This window comes from Salvelinus sp. IW2-2015, linkage group LG37, assembly GCF_002910315.2.
Source record: "Salvelinus sp. IW2-2015 linkage group LG37, ASM291031v2, whole genome shotgun sequence".
NCBI lineage: Eukaryota > Metazoa > Chordata > Actinopteri > Salmoniformes > Salmonidae > Salvelinus > Salvelinus sp. IW2-2015.
The window spans coordinates 1,082,068-1,105,342 of NC_036876.1; the positions used below are offsets into that span (position 1 = coordinate 1,082,068).

The window sequence follows — 23,275 nt, forward strand, 5'->3', positions numbered from 1 at the left end:
ATTTGCAACACGGACTTTCAACTCCCTCCAAAGACTTTCTATGGGGTTGAGATCTGGAGACTGGCTAGGCCACTCCAGGACCTTAAATGCTTCTTACGAAGCCACCCTTCGTTGCCCGGGCGGTGTGTTTGGGATCATTGTCATGCTGAAAGACCCAGGCCACGTTTCATCTTCAATGCCCTTGCTGATGGAAGGAGGTTTTCACTCAAAATCTCACGATACAGGCCCCATTCATTCTTTCCTTTACACGGATCAATCGTCCTGGTCCCTTTGCAGAAAAACAGCCCCAAAGCATGATGTTTCTACCCCCATGCTTCACAGTAGGTATGGTGTTCTTTGGATGCAACTCAGCATTCTTTGTCCTCCCAAACACGACGAGTTGAGTTTTTACCAAAAAGTATATATTGGTTTCATCTGACCATATGACATTCTCCCAATCTTCTTCTGGATCATGCCAAATGCTCTCTAGCAAACTACAGACGGGCCTGGACATGTACTGGCTTAAGCAGGGGGACACGTCTGACACTACAGGATTTGACTCCCTGGGCGCGTAGTGTGTTATGATGGTAGGCTTTGTTACTTTGTCCCAGCTCTCTGCAGGTCATTCACTAGTCCCCCCTTTGACAGCTCTTTGGTCTTGGCCATAGTGGAGTTTGGAGTGTGACTGTTTGAGATTGTGGACAGGTGTGTTTTATACTGATAACAAGTTCAAACAGGTGCCATTAATACAGGTAACGAGTGGAGGACAGAGGAGCCTCTTAAAGAAGAAGTTACAGGTCTGTGAGAGCCAGAAATCTTGCTTGTTTGTAGGTGACCAAATACTTATTTTCCACCATAATTTGCAAATAAATTTATAAAAAATCCTACAATGTAATTTTCAGGATTTTTCCCCCTTCATTTTATCTGTCATAGTTGAAGTGTACCTATGATGAAAATTACAGGCCTCTCTCATCTTTTTAAGTGGGAGAACTTGCACAATTGGTGGCTGACTAAATACTTTTTTGCCCCACTGTACATCCATAGTCCCCGGTGTCGACAGATTCACAAATCAAAAGATGGTTTAGTTTTAAACTCTGACGAAGGCCAATAGAACAAACACCTTTTCAATGAGAAAACAGAAATCCACTTTTGGAGGAAAAAATTAAAGATACTTATGTTTTCAAGCAATACTCGTGAACATTTTAAGGAGAACAAAAATATATACCAGCGCAGAAGCTTCGCTATTTCGCATATTTCCAATTAAGTAACCTAGTTTTGTTGTTTTGGCTACTTGAAGAGAACTAGGGCCTACCACTCGCAGCCCACCTCTTCAAATGAATTGCGTATAACATCCTGACATTTAAACCATACTTGATTTTCGAAAATTCACATGCCATAAAACATTATTTTCCATTCTGAGAATGCGTCATATGCGATTTGCGTTGTTTCCCGCTATTTGTTGATTTCTTCTTCTTCATGGCGCACATTTTGTTTGTGCATGCTGCCACCTACTGTGTGGTAGTGTGTTCAATCATGTTACATTTGTGATACTGTTTAGGTTCTACTTTTCAGAATAAATAACTCATCGGACACACTAGAAAAGCTTAACCAAGTTTAATTCTTCCCAAAGGGTCGATACAGCTGTAATTCAGACAAACATGACTTCCCCCGTGGTAGTATTCATACCCTACTTTGGGTGGAGTCTCCTCCTTATTGCTAAACATTGCATCATTCTTTCTAAGCAGGGAGCTAAGTGATATGAGCCTTCAACTGTTTCTCCCCTTATTAGTACTGCCACATGCGATCGTGTTCCCTGCACCCCCTCCCAAGCTTCATCATGGCACCCCTCATGTCTCTTTTGTAACTAATGTTTCTATACTTCTGAGTATAACAATGTTCCAAGTTTAACCCCGAATCCAACAATACAAAAGGGGGAGAAAATAAACATTGAAGCACCAACCAACCCATGCCTATATACCGCTAGTACACCCAGGTACTTCTCTGCAGCTACCACCTAGTTAAAAACCCACGACCCCATTCCACTACTTTGACCCTATCTGCTCCTGCACTATGCCAACGACCTGGGAGTACGCAGACCAAACCTCAACACACCCTGTAACTCTACTGAAGTCAAATCTCGTATGATCAAATACTTCTCTACAGCTGCCACCACATCTATTTTCTGTGATTTACGTTGCATTTCTGCGGTACATTTGATAACCATTGCTATGACTGCGAAGAAGCCAACCTTACTGAAGCATAAATCCCTCGTTGGCCTATTCCTCTGTGCGGGCACAAATCTACTACTCACTGAGATCCTCTTAGGATCCCTCACCCTTGACCCATCTTCCTCTACAAAAGCTCTAACAGGACAACTGATATATCCTAACATGACTTTGTCGGGTAGAGAATCTGACTCAAAACTCAAAAGGACTGACAGTGACTCCTCTGTTTCACCACCGGGTCTGCGTCGCGCCAAACGGCGGGCGTCACAAAAACCAAGAATTTTCAACTTCAATTGCTCCACCGCCACACTTAACGCTACCCCAGGAATCACTCCTTTCAGTAGTGCCCTGTTCCTAAGAGCAAAGCAAGAAACAGATCTTGACCCAAGTTACGTGACACAGAGCGCCTGATCAGAAGAAACACAAACAAAATATCACAATTCCACTACAGATTACCTTCACTGATTCAACTGCACCCAACTCCTTTCCCACTCACCCTGAAACCACAAATGGATCCGCCAAAAGGCAAAGATACATTTTCTCCAACATTCTTCTAAAAGACTGACTAATGCTCACAAATGGAACAATTGTTATTTTAATCCTACAAATACATTACTCCCATTCACTGTTTATGATTGATCACACATTTTTATGGTTAGGCTACTTGGTAATAAGCATTTTAATTTAGACCTCCACCTGTAGTACAGTGTAATTTTAGCAAAATACTTTTTCTGGAATTGAAAATAAAACTCACAAATGATCGAAGATTTGGGTAAAATGTAAAACCAAGTGACAAATCAATTACTTTTCAATTTCACATTATGCAGTATATTTAAAACAAATGATGTTGCCATATATAGCATTTTTAAAACATATCTAAATGCATTCTCAAAATAGTAGCTTTACATTTACAATTTAAAATGATTTTAAATTTAGAAAAATAACACAGCCTACTTATATGGCATCAATTAAAAGGTTTCTCAAGCCCTGAATATTTAACTATCCTCTTTCCCCTTTTTTGTCACCTAGGAGACTGGAGTTAAAGAAACAACAGTGACCAAACTCCACCATGGAAAACGACATGTACGATTATCTTCCGGATCCTGACGATGACAATTACCTCCCTGAGGATATTACAGTGTCAGTGCTTCTTCTGCTTGGTATTTGCCTCCCTGCCCTTGGTTGGATTATCATCCTGTCTCTCTGCTGTAAACGCTGGGAAAGAAAACATGTCACATTGTTTCTCGTGTCCCTCCTTATCACTGACACTCTGCAGCTGATCGCTTCCCCTTTCATTGTGGAAACTGTGCTAACCGGGGTTCCCTGTTGGCATGTTAGTTGGTGGTGCACTACAGTATACATACTGTTTTCGGTGTCAAGATTCTGCGGCCTGTTTTTGCACCTGTGGGTTGCTCTGGAGAAGATCTGGATTCTGAGTCATCGAAGGGTTAAATGTTTCTTCATTTTGTTTTTTTCTGTGTGCTTGTTATACATTTTATTTGCAATCTATGTGCATTTGTATGATGTTAATTATTTGTTTTTATATATTTTGAATACTTTCTTTGGATTGTTTGCTTTGGGCACAGCTGCTGCAGCATGTGTGGGAGCCCTCAAACCCGTGCCAACACGGAACCTCACAGCTAAATGTCAGAGTTTGAAGGTATTAGCAGTGGCCATGTTTACTTTTATGATACTCTATGTTCCTGAGTTCCTCTACCATATAATACAAACCTTCAGACCTGCTGGGACGGAGTGGTTTAGTTATGTTGTCCTCTACCTGCCGTGTCTGAGACCCATCACTGACTGTGTCCTGTGTTGGTTTGTTTGCATGGACAGGAAGCGAGAGCAGCAACCGACAGGCGTAGAACTCAATTCACCTATCCTCGATTCCTCTCGTTCTGTCACCTTGCCTTCTTAACGCATTGGAGAAGGACCATGGAACGGGACCTCCAATAGGGGAGGATGAGAGATTATGTAACAGTAGGCCGAACAACATGTGCAGGTGGCAATCCTCACAGGGTGTCAAGTTTAAGGGCTGCATCGGACAATTTTTATCCAGACACACTGAACAGTTATAACGGCACGAGTGCCCCCCCCATTCGGGTGTAGCCGGTATGGCACGATGGACAGACATATGATGCGCCTAAAAACGCTGTGATGTTAGTAATGGCATAGTAATGTTCGTTTTGTACATAAAAGTACAGAATCTGAGGATGAGGTTGGGGGTTGTTTTGGAATTTCAAGAGAGCTGCATTAGCTCTACTGTGGTACAAAACCACAATCTTGATATTCAGAAAGTTTTCAAATTTGACTATGTCCGAGAAAGCCACCACATCCTGTATACCGAGACCCACGGCAATTTGGAGCTCTCTAGCCTTGTGTAACGCCGCTAGATCCGTACATCCAGGGTTGAGTAAATGTTTTAGACCTATTGCAAAGCATAGCTMATTACCAGGATTGTGAACGTTTATGAGGTAGGCCCTTTTATTGCTTATGATTTCTGATTGTATTAGGCTATCAAGTTTCCTTCTCTGACCCCCGCCACCCTGGGGTTGACGTATTATTTGCACTACAAGCTCGAGGGTCCTATCGGCTATGACGGATAAATTTGACTGAACAAGTCGTTCTAGCAGGGCGATAAATTGTTCAAGATCTGCTTCGCCAATGGGTAAAATAAGAGATACCGTGTTATGCAGGCTATCTCCACAAATTTCCAACTGTAAGACATCACGAGGTTTGCCATAATCTCTAGCCCTGTCTAACAGTTCGTTCAGAGTATCCAGTATCATCACATAAAACACAGCATAGTCAAGATTCTGATTCACCCATGTGAAATTGAAAAACTGTTGAATCTCTGTATTGTTGAATTTATTTCGGTACACAACCCGGACATTTCTATCAATACCATCTCCGTCCTGATTTATTAGACAATTTTCCAATTCCTCAAAAACATCGTATTGCGTTTCAGACTCTTCTGACCTGGGCGTTAATGGCTGGTTTTGCGGGGTGTGCGGTGCAGAAGATTTTAGGCTCTCATTCATCTGATTAATTAGGTATATGAGGGCTTCGGGAATCTGTGATAACAGGTTTTCATCGGTCGTCCCTGAATCTTTCATACGATTAATAATTCGGATGGAACCTGTGATAATATGCTTTCCTCTATCGGTATTATGTCTGTTACCCCTGTTCATATGTTTAATTATAGCTTGGAGTTCGGGCGGTATCTGTGATAAGAGGGTTTCAACTGTCTCAATTATGTCTGTTGGCTCAGCCATTTGGATAATTAATGATGTGTGTTTTTAGCGCCTAAATTTGCGTTTTTTAATCGGATTGATGTTTAACAAATGTGGAATTGTTCTATGCCAGAAGGATAGATCCTGGCGGTATTGTCACTCGAGTAAAGCCCCCATTCGTTTGTGTAGCAAAACCTTTCGGGATTTCACAGCCCTGGAAAAGGCTGTGAAAAGCCTAGCTTGTTCAATTTCAGGTCCGGTTGTTTCCACCAAAGAATTGTCTGAATTAAGAAGGTTGGCCGCATCCCATAATAGCCGGTCATCTGCCTCTGAAATGTCATTTAAAACGGTGAAATCCTCCAGTTTGGTTATTTCATTGGGAATGTCCGGTGAGCCGGAATCCTCCGCGTGCTCTAGATGTGTGAGGTCTTCTGTGCCGTTATACGCCGGGGAGGGGTCTGATAGAAAATAATATATACAAAATAGGTTATTAAACATAAAAATATGTTAGATAAAAAATGTCAAATACATTTCAGGTATAATACTATATATTAACAATACATAATTAAAATACCTCGGCTTTTTTGACGAGGGCTGTTCTGAGGAATTGCGGAAACCGTTGGTTCTTCACTTTTGTCACCAAGCATTCCCGATTCTGCCGGGCCTGTCTCGTTGGAGCCTGAAAAAACATTATTTGTCCTTGTTTTAACATATTCAAGCCTAAAAATGTATAAATAATACAAATATGTATAACTAATAATATATATATAATGGCTTCATACCGTGTCCATGGAGCGCCGTCTCATGAAGCCGTAAGTTCCCTGCCCTGTTGCACTTTTCGGGAGGGTCTGATTCTGAGCAATGTACTTGCGCCCGAGTTGTGCGTTGCTTGTTTGGGTCTGGAATATGGAACGCGCGGGTGGAGGCTCCCGGGGGAGTTGACCGGACGTTTAAATCCTCTGTTCTCGGTGTGTTTGAAAAAACGTTCGTACAGAACGGGAGAATAGCATCTGTGTCATCTGATCCTCCGAAGTCGTTCATGGTCCATAAGGAGGCCGTTATCCTTCTTGGCGGTTTGTCAGCTGTAAACACAAAAATAGCTTTTAATATAGGGTGCACACTTTTTGTTTTTAATGTATAAATATTCTTGTGTATGTGATTATTGGACTTACGTCTACAATAATGGGATGGGGACTGGCTGCATGGGTTTTGCTCCTCTGAACCCCCTTCTAACGAAGGCTGTTCCAGATCATTTATCCCTCTGAGCAACTGCGTAAAGGTTGGAGACCCTACAAACGTTAGATAATATTAACATATATTTATCAAAATAACAGCAACAGTGTGTGAAAACCTTGTGAAGACTTACAGAAAACGTTTGACCTCTGTCATTGCCAACAAAGGGTATATAACAAAGTATTGAGAAACTTTTGTTGTTGACCAAATACTTATTTTCCACCATAATTTGCAAATTAATTAATTAAAAATCCAACAATGTGATTTTCTGGATTTTTTTGCTCATTTTGTCTGTCATAGTTGAAGTGTACCTATGATGAAAATTACAGGCCTCTCATCTTTTTAAGTGGGAGAACTTGCACAATTGGTGGCTGACTAAATACTTTTTTGCCCCACTGTACGTGCATTTGACAAATTTGTTAAAAAATCATTGCCCCCCGTTTAAAAAACCATATCACGCCGGTTTAATATTACAATAATATCAATAATATTCAAACAATTCCCCGCATCCAAATCTAATATATTATTTTCACTAACTGACCTTCAGAAAGCTCCATTAGGACGGATTCACGGATGGTCTTTTAGCTGTTCTGGGCTGTTGGCTTGGTGTTTGGAGTTGCGCAAATGCCTTTCGTACAGAGTGGATAGGATCTGTTTCACTAGCCTCGCTCCGCAGTCGTGTCTCTAGTGAGAGATAGTCCGTAATGGTCTTACAGAGCGGTGGTGACGTTTTTTCGGTCGGCCATATAATATCGGAATGTTTAGATTGACCCCAAAACCACCAGTGGTTATCTAGACATATTCTGTCTGCCGGGATTTCCTTTTGATTTGCTACCCGCTCATGGATAGCTGCGTGGGGGGTGTCCGATTATAAATGTATAGACCTGTGTGGGGGGCCGTTTGTATATGCGCGGATTAGAAATAACGTATGTTTTAACCCCAGGGATCGGTCTAGACAAGATATATTCTGCCTGGGTTGTTTGACTTTTTATCCCCCTCACCCCCTCATCCTTGGAGGTGAGATAAATACGTATTGGAAAGGCTTGTGTGGTAAATTAATCGGAAGTGCCCATTTGAAGAGTCGCACAAACACAGCCCCCATACAACCCACACACTTTTTTTTTTGGATTGGGGGTAGCCAGATATCTTGACCGAAAGAGAGAGGTACAGCCTTGAGTGCAGATGCCAGGGCATTGTTGAACACACACCCCTCCCCTTTTGTTGTTGAAACACACACACCTACACTCGCACGCACACGCCCGCACACACACGCGCGCACACGTCTTTTCCGAAATTATTTCTCTCAGGGACCGATTGGGAGAGAGAGAGGCGAGTGATATTCCTTTCTTTAAACAGTGAGATACCTCTTTAAAACCATTTTATTTAATACATAATATTTCGTACAGACCTTTTTAAAACATCTTATAATTAATCCCCAAAATTTTACACATCATTACCAGACAGTACTAAACTTTTAATAACCTTTAATGTTTATAACATAACGTTGTAGGAAAGACTGTATTTGTATAAAATAAGACAATGCATTTCTCAGCGGCAGACCGGGGCTAGAGAGAAAAGCCCGCTTCCCGTTCGTTAAGGGTTGAGATATAGTATTAATCCCCATTCATTCTAAATCTTTAGTACATACAGTTTAAAACATCTTATAATTAATTTTTAAAATGTACTATTAATTTATTACAGATAATGGGCCCGTTTAGCCCTGACCGGCATCTGTCTCCAATTCCCCGTCGTCAAGACAGGCTCTCTTGCATGCTCCAGCATGGTTTCGTAAGTTTTCACTCCAGGGATAGATCAAACGTCGGACCTGTAGATCCTGGGTATGTCTTAAGGATAGACGCGGCCAGCTCCGTAATTATTTACGATTTTGGAAAAAACTGTCCAGCTTATTCATCAGTGTTATGAATATGGGATAATCAAGCCATTTAAAGCTTAACACTGGCATAAAAAAGTTTACATCCTTGCAGGCTTTGGAAAATACATATGAACTGACAGACTTCGTCGCATTTGTACTATCAAATTGTTCACATGCTAAAATTGTCACTTTGGAGTCGGGGCTATACGCCATTGAAGCGATTCTTAGGGACTTCAGATCACTGCGGCGGCAGACCAGTTCTTCCATTGCATATCCTGGCAGGGTTGAACCACTCAGAGCCTGTTCAATTTGACAGAGCGCTAGCCTTATCTTAAGCCATTCTCTCATCCGCAGCGCAGGAGAAAAACTCCCGGGTTTTGCATGATAAAGGGGTTTGGGGCCACTGTCTGTGAATATCTTTACCGTAGAATCCTCCGGTTGGAATATGTAAGACATATGTCCCTCACTCGTACCCAAAACTCCTTTAAAACATTCTGGAGCTTCACACAGAACTTCCTCTATGTTTTGCCATTGTGTTTATGACAAGAGATGCATAGCACCCCGAGAATTGGCCTAGGAGACATAATTTCCTGTTTAATGTTCAGGGTTTTATTTTTAAAATCTTGTTTAGTGTTCTGGGGCCGCATGTCTTGTTCTGGGCTGTATTTATAATGTGTCTGCCGCAAATACAACCCCCCCGGACATTCCTACTTCATAGACAACAACCCTAAGGGCAATAAAATAGGGTGGGTGTGGGGTCACCCTCTTTGAAATGTTCAAAGACATTGCCCCCAGTTCAACCAGGTCCCTACACATCAATCATCATGACAACTTCAAAGGAATAGATGCAATATAGATATAAAAATAACACACCCTCTAACACATGACAACAGGAACAGGATGTCCTGGCCGGATGCCCATATTTGGGCATGTACGTGTCATCCGGACATAGGGTCATAAATCAAAATTTTGGCCTGTGCCGTCTATTTTATTCTCTCTCATATGTGTTCCATAAATTCCATTCTAGTCATTTCAATGAGCCGGTCCTCCTATAGCTCCTCCCACCAGCCTCCGCTGATATGAAGTAATAAAAACTTCTCACTCCCGTTGAAGAATCATTTGTAGGCTGAGTTCCGGAGGGAAAAGGAAGAGAATTGGCCAATTGTGAATGGATGATAACTGTGTAAAATACTTTTAAAAAACTGTAAATATTTAATAAATAAAATAAAACCTCACTGTTTGAGTTTGTTGTTGCTCTAAGGCCAGAAATAAATTTGACTGCAGGTTGTCGACAATGCATCTTCGGAAGGCAATTTCTGATTGAGTCAACATATGCAGTGGTTACCGTGAATGAGACCTCAGTGACCGTGAGAACATTGAGTTTATTAAAATCTGCATTGCTGATAACCTGAAGATAGATTGAATCCCGGCCTAGCACTTGTATTTTCACTGGGCTTTGCAGATAGCTGCTTTATTAGAGAACGTTTTTACTTGCAATGACTTTGATTTGTGGTTGTCTTACCTACAGTACCTTAGTGCGTTCAACTGACTGTAGTCACTCTGGATAAGAGAGTCTAGAATGTGATTACAATATAAAAATGAATAATAAAGAAAGACGAACAACATCACAGTTTCCCGAAGTGTAAATAGGATAACTGTTTTTGATACAAAGCGACTAGTCATTGGCCTTCCAAGGAGGATTACAAACAAGTACATCTGCTATTCAGTGTCCTTGTTCAGGACCTATAACAACAGTACAATAGAGAGAGGGCATATCTTTGCATCCTTGTAACAATGGCTTCTATGATAGCATGGACAGTGCAATTTTGGGACATTGAATGCTGTTATTCAGATAAAAGTAATAAAAACCTACTGCGTCACATTTTGTCTTTAATATGTAAATGTAACATTCTATAGTCCTGGTCCAGGGTCACATTCCCAGTCCAGAGCTTTGGTCCAGGCCTCCAGGGAGTCTCACTCTCCTCCTGCTCCACAGTCACCTGGTAATGAAGCAAGACAGACAATAAAACATGAACACACTGCCCCCTACAGCTGAATCACAGGAACAACATTCAGAGATGGAGCATAGTGTACAGCAGTGGTCAATAACACCTGGTCCTTGAGCGTGGTGCAGGCTTTCGCCCATCCAGACTCCTCCGGTGGAGTTGGAAATCAGACAACCCCTGTTTGATATGGATTTGGTCTCTCTCCAGCCCTCTCTCGCTCTCTCCCTGCCCCTCTTTCGCTCGCATGCACGCACACACACACACTTTCTCTCTCTCTTAATCCATTACCTGTTCTAAGACCTGTTGATAGACGGTATGATCTGTCATATCAGCACCACAGTGGATCTCCATCCTCACCACAGCTTTCTTTCTCCTGGGGGCTACAAGACATCAGATCAGGTTGACAAAACACTGTTCCTCTCGTCACCACACAAGATATATAACACTGTTCCTCTCCTCATCAAAGAAGATAAAACACTGTTCCTCTCATCACCACACAAGATAAAACACTGTTCCTCTCATCACACAAGATAAAACATTGTTCCTCTCATCACCACACAAGATAAAACACTGTTCCTCTCATCACACAAGATAAAACATTGTTCCTCTCATCATCACAGAAGATAAAACACTGTTCCTCTCATCACCAGACAAGATAAAACACTGTTCCTCTCATCACCAGACAAGATAAAACACTGTTCCTCTCATCCCCACACAAGATAAAACACTGTTCCTCTCATCATCACACAAGATATAACACTGTTCCTCTCATCATCACATAATATAAAACACTGTTTCTCTCATCACCAGACAAGATAAAACAGTCAGTGGAGCTCAGCAGACTAACTTATGATAAGCATCCGGACTGTTATTGTTCTCATCTATGAGGGGTTCCCCAGGGCTCAACTCTGGGTCCACAGTTGTAATAAAGAGGTCATATTGGTTAACCTGGTCCCAGATCTGTTTGTGCTCTTGCCAACTTCATTGATGTCACTGTCAAGCCAAACATGTTTGGCATGACCATGAGTGAAGGAGTTGGCATGATGGCTCAACTCTTTGGTCTACTGCAGTTGTAGTAATAACAACAGATTGGTGTGTTGTTACTCACCACCATGGCAAACAAAAGGTTATTTAAAATGACACAATAGATCATTCCATTTCAATTTTTTCTGTATGCCCTGGTTCAGTTCTTCATTCCTCACACTTGCCAGGTCCTTGTATCTGTCCCTGCAGTGGCTCTGAGCGTTTCTCCATGTCAAGGCATGAGTTCTTATTAGGACATAACGACCGGTGCCATCTGCCTTTCCTGTAAAACATTATCATTAAATGTAATTAATGCAACTGTAGAGGACCCAGAGTTGAGTCCTGGGGTACCCCGCATAGATGAGAACAACAAACAGATGCTTATCATGGCCTGTTTTCAAAAAGCCTCTCAGAGTAGGAGTGCTGATCTAGGATCTGGTTCACCCTGTCCATGTAAATGTATTACTTATGATCTAAATGGCACAACTGATCCTAGATAACTATTTATGAATACAGGCCCAGGAGTCGTGTTTAGAGAATAGCTAACTGTTTTTAGAGGAAAGTCTGTCATTTTAAGAAAATGAGAGAGGAAAAGAAAGAGAGACATAAAGTGAGTTAGTGTGAAAGATAGAGAGAAAGTGAGTCAGTGAGAGATCTCACCTTCATAGCAGACGAAAGATCGTGTGACACTGCAAGGGACATTATTCCATGTTCCATTCTCTCGTATAACCACACAATCGTCATTCAAATCAAGATAGTTTGGTTCTCCATAGCCCCATCTCCTGAACCCAGCCTCTCCCTGTCCATAGGAATCTCTGTCTGCCAGAGACCACTGCCACACTATGGTGTCTCCTCTATCCAGACTGGTCCAGCATATCCAGTCTACAGTGTTGATCAGTCTGTTCATATCCTCCATGTTGTCTATTGTGGCGAGGTCAGGGTACTTCTCTCTGCAGTAGCTCTGTGCTTCAGTCCTGGTCTTAGGATCATTGATGAAGTGATACTGACAAGACATACATGAGGTAGTTGTGCATCACCCTGTGGTACGAAAAATATATTTAAATGACACAATTCAACATCAAAATTAAATAGTCATATTTACCCACAGGATGGACAGATAACTGATGACTCTTTTTGACCATTAAAGGTGGTCTTTGTTATTTGGTTTACCTTGGCTGACTTGTGTTGTTGTCACTGTAGAAGGAGACTGAGTCACACGCTGTAATGTAAACTCACTCACTTTTGTACATCGCCTTGGTCCGTACAATTTACCTTTATTTTAGCACCCAAAAAAGGTAATACTTCCAGATCAACTGTAATGTCAATATCATTGTAAAGCACAATTTCTCCCCTTTCCAACAAAATCCATGCAGAGACCATCCACGCTGCCCGTTTCTGCATGATTCAAGAAGGCAATGAGCTCCGTCGGGTCTTTTTAAAAATGGCGGGTGGGGAAGCGAAACTAATGCGTGATAGTGAAAAGGAGAGATGTTGTGTGGGGAAACGGCTTTTTTTCCACTCGATCTGTCCAACTTATCACCTTATCGCCTCTAAAATGTAAATACAACACTATAAAGACTTTATATAATGTGTCATTACATACCTATTTGAAGGTTTGTGTCGAATTTGAATCTGGTTTTTAGGGCGGTGCTAAAGTGATCTTCAGAAGTAAACAGTGGTTTTGAGAGTCATGAATGCTTGCAGTGATGAGGCAAAAATGACTAGGTATCCCCCCTTACCCCCGTCACTGTCCATTTCTTGTTTTGAAACGATGAGAGAAGTGCTACACCAGGTGGAGAGAGATTGTAAGACAGAAATAGTTGCTTTATGCGTGCTGTACGTTACGGCATGACACGGCACGATGTAACGGAGGGTCAGTTTTTTCTACTTTTCTCCAATACTATAGAGCCATTACCATGACGATCAACACTTGAATAGAAACGTAGTTCACACCCCAGATTTTGAAGTCAACACAGTCGCTACAGTCCCATTAGTTTTCTTTGCAGCCTCGTTTGAATGTCGCGGTTGCGCACATTTGTACAGAATGGGGTGAGTTTACGTTAGTTCTGCAGAGAGTATATGGATAGACATTTATTGATTAATTAATTAATATATATATATATATATACAGTGGGGAGAACAAGTATTTGATACACTGCCGATTTTGCAGGTTTTCCTACTTACAAAGTATGTAGAGGTCTGTAATTTTTAATCATAGGTACACTTCAACTGTGAGAGACGGAATCTAAAACAAAAATCCAGAAAATCACATTGTATGATTTTTAAGTAATTAATTTGCATTTTATTGCATGACATAAGTATTTGAAAACCTACCAACCAGTAAGAATTCCGGCTCTCACAGACCTGTTCGTTTTTCTTTAAGAAGCCCTCCTGTTCTCCACTCATTACCTGTATTAACTGCACCTGTTAGAACTCGTTACCTGTATTAAAGACACCTGTCCACACACTCAATCAAACAGACTCCAACCTCTCCACAATGGCCAAGACCAGAGAGCTGTGTAAGGACATCAGGGATAAAATTGTAGACCTGCACAAGGCTGGGATGGGCTACAGGACAATAGACAAGCAGCTTGGTGAGAAGGCAACAACTGTTGGCGCAATTATTAGAAAATGGAAGAAGTTCAAGATGACGGTCAATCACCCTCGGTCTGGGGCTCCATGCAAGATCTCACCTCGTGGGGCATCAATGATCATGAGGAAGGTGAGGGATCAGCCCAGAACTACACGGCAGGTCCTGGTCAATGACCTGAAGAGAGCAGGGACCACAGTCTCAAAGAAAACCACTACTAACACACTACGCCGTCATGGATTAAAATCCTGCAGCGCACGCAAGGTCCCCCTGCTCAAGCCAGCGCATGTCCAGACCCGTCTGAAGTTTGCCAATGACCATCTGGATGATCCAGAGGAGGAATGGGAGAAGGTCATGTGGTCTGATGAGACAAAAATAGAGCTTTTTGGTCTAAACTCCACTCGCCGTGTTTGGAGGAAGAAGAAGGTTGAGTACAACCCCAAGAACACCCTCCCAACCGTGAAGCATGGAGGTGGAAACATAATTCTTTGGGGATGCTTTTCTGCAAAGGGGACAGGARGACTGCACCGTATTGAGGGGAGGATGGATGGGGCCATGTATCGCGAGATCTTGGCCAACAACCTCCTTCCCTGAGTAAGAGCATTGAAGATGGGTCGTGGCTGGGTCTTCCAGCATGACAACGACCCGAAACACACAGCCAGGGCAACTAAGGAGTGGCTCCGTAAGAAGCATCTCAAGGTCCTGGAGTGGCCTAGCCAGTCTCCAGACCTGAACCCAATAGAAAATCTTTGGAGGGAGCTGAAAGTCCATATTGCCCAGCGACAACCCCGAAACCTGAATGATCTGGAGAAGGTCTGTATGGAGGAGTGGGCCAAAATCCCTGCTGCAGTGTGTGCAAACCTGGTCAAGAACTACAGGAAACGTATGATCTCTGTAATTGCAAACAAAGGTTTCTGTACCAAKTATTAAGTTCTGCTTTTCTGATGTATCAATACTTATGTCATGCAATAAAATGCAAATTAATTACTTAAAAATCATACAATGTGATTTTCAGGATTTTTGTTTTAGATTCCATCTCTCACAGTTGAAGTGTACCTATGATAAAATTTACAGACCTCTTCATGCTTTGTAAGTAGGAAAACCTGCAAAATCGGCAGTGTATCAAATACTTGTTCTCCCCACTGTATATTCTTACCTGACTGAAGAGAAAGAAAAAGGCCCTGCAAATAAAATGTTGTACTTTCATTTATATTAGTGATATTTTAGTTGAAGTTGCATTAGTAATGTAAGTCGTACTACATGTTCAACATGGTGATAACCAGATCAATTCAAAGTCTGTTGATAATTACTATTTGTGATTCAGACGATTTACTGAATTGTACATTGTGATCCAATATTCACATGCAAATCCTCATTTACCCTTCTGTCATTTAGCAGACGCTCTTATCCAGAGCGACATGCAGGGACCAATGACAGATTTTTCAACTAGTTGGCTCTGGGATTCAAACCACCGACGCTCTTAACCACTAGGGTACTTGCCACCCTGTCATATCGTTGATAATAAAGAGATGTATAATAATGCTCACCACAGAAAAGTAGGGCTTTCCAACTCAACTCCTTGGTTCTACAAAAAAGTGAGGTATGATGATGATTATGATGACTCATCCGTCTTTTACAGTTACACTGAAGAGACTCTTATCTAAAGTGACTCAAAGATCATTTTAGAATTCTATCTAGCCCAAGTGGGAAACTCAAACTAGATCATAAACTCTGTAAAAATGTATTTTCTAAAATTCTCCTATCTACACTGTAAGGCAACTTTAAATCAAATGTATTAGTCACATACACAGTTTACAGCAGGTAAAAAAGGTGCAGCAAAATGCCTACTATCAATAATTACAGCAAAAAATATAACCATACCTGGATGCAGGGGGATGCTCCTCCTCTCTGTCTGTGTCTCTCCCCTTTGTCTCTCCTGAGGATGTCAAGTCTTTGTGGGCGCGTTCCAGGCCGACTACATTGCAGATGTTGCACTGACTGCATCAACCAATGGCGCAGTCAGGCATCTATCCAGGCGTTGTGAGATCTGAGATCTGGTATTGTCTGCAATGTAGTCAGACTGAAACGTGGCCAAGTCTCAGGTATCTCCTCCTCAGCATGCTAAATGTGTTCCTACACCTGTTTACCCCCAATATGAGTCCCAAATGGCACCCTATTTTGTATAGTGCACTACTTTGACCAGGGCCTTGTGGGCCTTGTGGGCCTTGTGGTCCCTGGGCAAAGGTAGTGCACTAAATATGGAAAAGCGTGTAGAATAGCAGGGGATTTGCTTTAAAAAGGGACAATTCTCTCAGCCTCATTACAAAAGATGTAGAATAGCAGGGGATTAGCTTTAAAAAGGGAAATTCTCTCAGCCTCATTACAAAATGTGTACAGTAGCATGAGCTTAGCTATAAAACTGCAAATGGTTATCTCTGCCCCATGGCAGTTTGTGTGGAATTTCAGGAAATGAGGTAGTGCACTAAATAGGGAGTAGGGTGCCACTTTGGTATGCAGTCCGAGGCTAGCATCAGCCAGGTGGTGTTTTTGGCTACTAATGGTCCATAACACAGGTGTGTGTATTTTCTCTCTCTGCGTGTGTGTGTGTGTGTGTATGTGTGAGTGTGTATTTGGTAACGTTCCACAAAGTCCCCCCATGTATTATGAACTTGTCATTTGGTTACATGAGGTCAGACCAAACACACACACAGGCTGAAATCATCTACATTAAACAAGTTGGAAATGCAACAAGTACTGATACTGTATCATATAATAGCACTCAGCTTTGCAAAAAAAATATTTTAGACATTTATGGTCTGCTTACATATATTTTAAAGGTTATTTATACAGAAAATTTGTATAAAACCTGTATAAACTTTATTTATGATTATATGACAATATTTTAGGTTGACAATAATTATATTACACAATTTCTGATAAATCACATGCTTTTGTTTTATTTTCCTGTAAGTAAAATCAGGATTATGCCTCTACTGCCTCAACTGTCACCTCCCCCCCCCCCCCCGTTCCCTGGGTTAAGGCAGCCCCCACCACCGCCCTGATTCAGAGGGGTTAAGTTAAATGCTGAAGACACATTTCAGTTGAATACATTCAGTTGTACAACTGACTAGGTATCCCCCTTTACCTTTTCCTTTCACTCCCCAGATAGCTTACGTGTTCATATCCTATGTCAAAAGTAAGTAAGATGGCACCGACATAGATGCTTGCCTTGCTTCGAGTTCTTAGGAAACGATGCAGTATTTAATTTTTTTAATGTATTTTTTCTTACATTGTTACCCCAGGATATCTTAAGTCTTATTACATCCAGCCGGGAAGAACTATTGGATATAAGAGCAACGTCAACATTACTGTTATGTTCCCCAGTTTCTGTGTTGTTGTGGATGTGTGTGTATTTCAGGAAATGGCTTCCTGGATTCCTAAAGCAGCTGATTGGTCGGCCCCATCGCTGATTGGAGCTCGGACCCCTCCCTCTTGTCAGGGGATACAGCTGTGTCTTCAATTACCAACTCCTTCTCCAGCTTGATAAAAGACAGTGTTCCTTCATCAGTGGGGAGAGTTTCTTTTTATGTCCTGTGTTGGTTGTTGTGGCAGTCAGGGAATGTTAAAAAAATATATTGTTATGTAGCTGCTCCTTCAGAGGTATGTGTATGACAATAGGACTTCGTGTTTGTGGTTATTGAACATTTTCACTTAAAGTATTGGTCAATTATTCTGTTTCATAACCTGTAGTATTTAATCTGTCTCTGCACACTAGGTAAGACCTGGGCGTACCACCCCCTGTATTTTGGTTAGCGATCCAGGTGGTGCTAAAGGTTAAGTTTAGAAGTGGGAAGGCAGGTAAAGTAGGAGAGTGGATTCCTTAACTTTTACTTACTTTGTTTTGGTTCCATCCAGCCCCTTTTCCCCACATTACTGTGTTTAGGATGAATTAATTCCCTGTAAATGGTGTTTTTCTATGCCTCTGTCTTCCTTCCCCTCACCTACGATCACATGCTTTTTTCACTCCACGGTGAGTTGAGATGTAGCAGGGTGTTGCGTTCCCTCCAAGAGGCGTACGTAACAATTACGACTTTCCTGAAGTGGATCCTCTGTTCGGACCACCACCCAGGGCAATGGATCTAATTCCAGTAGTCGACCCAAATCAACGGCACCGCAGAAGGGGCAGATGAAGCGGCCACCTGTTCAATCTATTCTGAAACACATCAATCAGAAAATCAACCACTCAAAGCTCTGTCTTAATACAGTGCTCAGGGTATACCAGTGGTGTTTTAATTTCCTGCTACACAAAGCAATGTAAAATAAAGTGCTAACAATGATCTGTAATGATAACAACGATCTCCATGAGATGAGTCACAAATCCTCCCAGCGTCACGGTTTTCCTTGTGTAGATTGGTGGGTTTGGACGTCTCTTGTTTTTGCGAGGATTAAGTTTTGGTAAACTTTGTTCTCATCTTTCTTTTTTCCCCCAACCATTTTGTTATTTGGCGCAAGTGAGATTCATCATCGTCCTTATCAAGACAGGAAAGAAGCCCAGGGAAAGTAATGGGCATTTCCTCTTTGAGCTTCTGGAGGGGTACATCTATTGCAGACTCTGAGTGTATAGGTGTGCATGTCCCCATGTATTTGCAGTAGCAGTTCTTGACACCACTCAAAGTAATGTGGGTTACCTTTTTCTGTTTCTGTCTTTGAGTAAGTCAGTTAATGGTAAAAAACCTCCTCTACCTCTTCCCTGAGGCTGAGTGACTGTTTGTCTGATTGATGAAAAAGGAGTCAAGGACCTTTTGCCAGTTTTGTCAAGAGAGACAAATGAGTCAAAAACAATGTTGTCAACCTGTATATAACAGTTAAAGATGTGAGACTTTGGTCATACCATCTTGCATATCTACTTCCTGCTCATTTTCAGCAGCCCTTTGATCGTCTTTGAAAACCTCAAAGGCCGTTTCTGCCAGTTCCGAAATGTCTTGTGCAGAGATGGAAAGTACTTGGACCCAGCTTTTCAAATGGTTCTTGTATACTTGCCCCAGTGTATCAGCAACAAATTAACTCGATTTTTTTCTATTTTTTCTCCGCTTCAACATAATCCCTCTATCTCAATGTAAAAAAAAGGGGGGAAAAACGGGTTTTGCATTAACTTCTCTGACGCTAATCGTAAAACAGATACACAATTTCATTTGGATCCTTTGGCTTCAATAACTTGAATCAACCTGGAAAACGTGTCTTTCCTCTCTTCTCCCGTTTCCCTTTTGGTTAACATGTCTCCTCCAAAAACTAGTTTACATTCTGCATTCTGACGATCATCCACAGTGATTTCCCTCTTAGCGTATCTTTGATGACGGACAACAAATATTGCTGCACCTCTTCTCCATAAGTTTTGTCAGGAAGGTCCTTGCAGTATCACACCTGCCATAGCCAATAACTCAACACACTGCTATGCAATCAGTGGGTGAGCAATGCTGACTGCAGCAGACATTGAGACTGCAGGAGGTGGGAGCCAGGGACGTAGGCATTCACCAGTAATAAGAAAGCAAGAAGTTAGGAATTTTTTGGTCTTCTATTTTTCCTGACATCTCCTGAAATGGTACACATTTTTTGAACATAATCTCCACTAAAATGTTCTCTCATGTTAAAGTCATGAAACCAGCAGTAGGAGCACAGTGTTCGGGTGGCCTTTTTCTGCCTGCAGCGAAAAGCTGAATCACCTGCTTGGTCATAGCTGTGATGTCTGAGGTAGGGCCTGTTAGAACAGCACATCTGAGTGTTTTCCTCATGTCCCAGAGCACCTGCTTGACCAGAGGGATTCCCCCACTGCCTGGCTGATGCAGAAGCTTGATGGTAGAAGGCAGGTCACCCTCATCATAACCATCTCTTTTGATAAAAGGTGTTGCTTTTGAGTTGGGGCTCCTCGGTCTTCTTAGCTACTGCTGAGTCTATGTCCTCTTCTTCAAATGCATTTGAGTACAAAACATCCAGAAGTGAAATGGAATCCCTGATTTCACTTCCATCATAAATTTCACAACTGCGGGCATTGGACAGAGATGACACCTTGTTGTGTGCCATCTTTACTGTTTTCTGCCTCAAGCGTAAACCAGAAATGAACAGTTTTCTGAATATTAGTTGTACTTCAGGTGATGGTGTGGTCTCTGAAAAAGGAGACAGTAATGTTTCAGTAAGAATGTCGAAGGGCATTAACAGTTATACTGTAATCACTTTTGTTTATATCTTTGACTTTGTTGGGACTTCCATTGATCTAGCTAATTGATTGACAATGGATGCCTCTGAAAATTACAGACTGTGTGTGCTTTTCTTCTTGTTGCTACCCTCTAATCTACAGTGCAGTCGGAAAGTATTCAGACCCATTCACCTTTTCCACATTTTGTTATGATACAGCCTTATTCTAAAATGTATTAAATGGTGTTTTTCCCCTCATCAATCTACACACAATACCCCATAATGACAAAGCGAAAACAGGTTTGTAGAAATGTTTACTAATTTATTAAAAAGAACAACTGAAACATGACATTTACATAAGTATTCAGACCCTTCACTCAGTACTTTGTTGAAGCACCTTTGGCAGAAATTACAGAATCGAGTCTTCTTGGGTATGACGCTACAAGCTTGGCACACCTGTATTTGGGGAGTTTCCCCCATTCTTCAACACAGGAGCGTAGCTGCACAGCTATTTTCACGTCTCTCCAGAGATGTTCGATCGGGTTCAAGTCCGGTCTCTGGCTGGGCCACTCAAGGACATTCAGATACTTGTCCTGAAGCCACTCCTGTGTTGTCTTGGCTGTGTGCTTAGGGTCGTTGTCCTGTTGGAAGGTGAACCTTCACCCCAGTCTGAGGTCCTGAGTGCTCTGGAGCAGGTTTTCATTAAGGATCTCTCTGTACTTTTCTCCGTTCATCTTTCCCTCGATCCTGACTAGTCTCCCAATCCCTGCTGCTGAAAAACATCCCCACAGCATGATGCTGCCACCATCATGCTCCACCGTAGGGATGGTGCCAGGTTTCCTCCAGATGTGACGCGTGGCATTCAGGCCAAAGAGTTCAATCTTGGTTTCATCAGACCAAAGAATCTTGTTTCTCATGGTCTGAGAGTCTTAAGTTGCCTTTTGGCAAACTCCAAGCGGGCATATGCCTTTAACTGAGGAGTGGCTTCCGTATGGTCATTATACCATAAAGGCCTGATTGGTGGAGTGCTGCAGAGATGGTTGTCCTTCTGGAAGGTTCTCCCATCTCCACAGAGGAACTCTGGAGCTCCAGGGTGACCATTGGGTTCTTGGTCACCTCCCTGACAAAGGCCATTCTCCGCAGATTGCTCAGTTTGGCCAGGTGGTCAGCTCTAGAAAGAGTCTTGGTGGTTCCAAACTTCTTCTACTCAAGAATGATGGAGGCCACTGTGTTCTTAGGGACCTTCAATGCTACAGATATTTTTGGGTACCTTTCTCCAGATCTGTGCCTCGACACAATCTTGTCTCGGAGGTCTACGGACAATTCCTTCGACTTCATGGCTTGGTTTTGCTCTGACATGCACTGTCAACTGTGGGACGTTATACAGACAGGTGTGTGTGTGCCTTTCTAAATCATGTCCAATCAATTAAATTGACCACAGGTGGACTTCAATCAAGTTGTAGAAACATCTCAAGGATGATCAATGGTAACAGGATGCACCTGAGCTCAATTTCGAGACTTATAGCAAAGTGTCTGAATACTTATGTAAATAAGGCATCTGTCAAACATTTCTAAAAGCCTGTTTTCACTTTGACTTTCTGGGGTATTACAGTATGTATATTTTGATGAGCAATTTCTTTTATTTAATCCATTTTAGAATAAGGCTGTAACAAAATATGGAAAAAGTCAAGGGGTCTGAATACTTTCCGAATGCACTGTAACTAACCATGGGAAATACTGGGTTATTCACCATCACTTCAACCATCCACTTTATATGCATAGTTCTGCACCCATATTTACAAGGTATCCAAGTCTGAGTGCTGATCTAGGGCCACTTTTGCTTTTCAGATCATGAAAAATAAGTCTAAGGGGGACCATATCATGCGTCTCAAAGTAGGAATTATATCGGATGCCTTTAAAAAAAAAATAACAGTGATCTTTTACACAATGTTTTATATTTTACAGTCAGTTTAAATTCTGCATTTGAACGGATTTAGAAATTTGGATGAAATAAAGACATCCCTTTTTTAATACTAGAGAATATCTGATCCTCAATTTCACTGTTATTTTTTTCTTCATAAGAAAGTTTAAAAATAATTATTGTACATTTGAATATTAGATTGATTGTAGAATTACAAAGTAAGATGTATTCTGAGTAAAAGCGCTGGTATTAAATAAACTACTGTTTACTTATTTCACCTCAGGGAGGGGTTAAGGTTGTCTGGATGACTGATAATCAAATACACCCAGGAAGCAACACCACACACACACAGGGTGGTGGGCTACGGACCATTGCTAAACAAATACACCTCACCTTACCTTCCCCATGTTTGGCTAATAGAGGGTTGTGTTCACAAGGCACCAACTGGACGAAAACAGATTGAAACAGGGAGTGAGGGACTACCTGATCTTATCCAATAACAAACACTATTTTTGTTTCCCATTGAAAAAGATTGCAACATTTTTTCTGTTGCATGCACTAATGAACATGACCCAGATTTGCATGTTGTCCAGACAGAGAGAATAATAAGAGAATGAGAAGAAGTAGATCCATCAACATGATGTTTTTTAAACATATACAATGAAGTATTTCATTTCCAGCAGATTCACACAGTTTCCAACAGGGTCGTTCTTGAATCAATGTGGCAATTGGCCACTGGCATTTGGATTTGTTGTAAACTTTTTGTCTCCCCATTCTAATTCAACTAATATCAGAGCTTAAAGACATGAAATATGTTTTACCATTATGATAACATTCTGCCATAGTAACACAAATGATGGTAACACCAATGAGACATTTTAGGTAAAAGGTGGATTTTCTGAAATGCTGGATACAAATGCTGAAATCTAAGGTCATCAATCATGAAAAAGTTGTTTATTAAAGTGATATGATTAATCATTTTACTCACAGTATTATTTCCCTT

The 23,275-nt window shown here is 41.6% G+C and overlaps 1 long non-coding RNA gene across 1 annotated transcript in view; it reads left to right on the top strand.

The window, feature by feature from the left end:
* The window catches only part of LOC111960429 (uncharacterized), a 17,896-nt gene extending 8,118 nt beyond the window's left edge, over window positions 1–9,778 (top strand). Inside the window, exon 3 of the long non-coding RNA XR_002876841.2 lies at window positions 3,234–9,778. This is a non-coding gene — a long non-coding RNA (uncharacterized lncRNA). The remainder of the gene's footprint in view (window positions 1–3,233) is intronic.
* The last annotated feature ends 13,497 nt before the right edge of the window (window positions 9,779–23,275 follow it).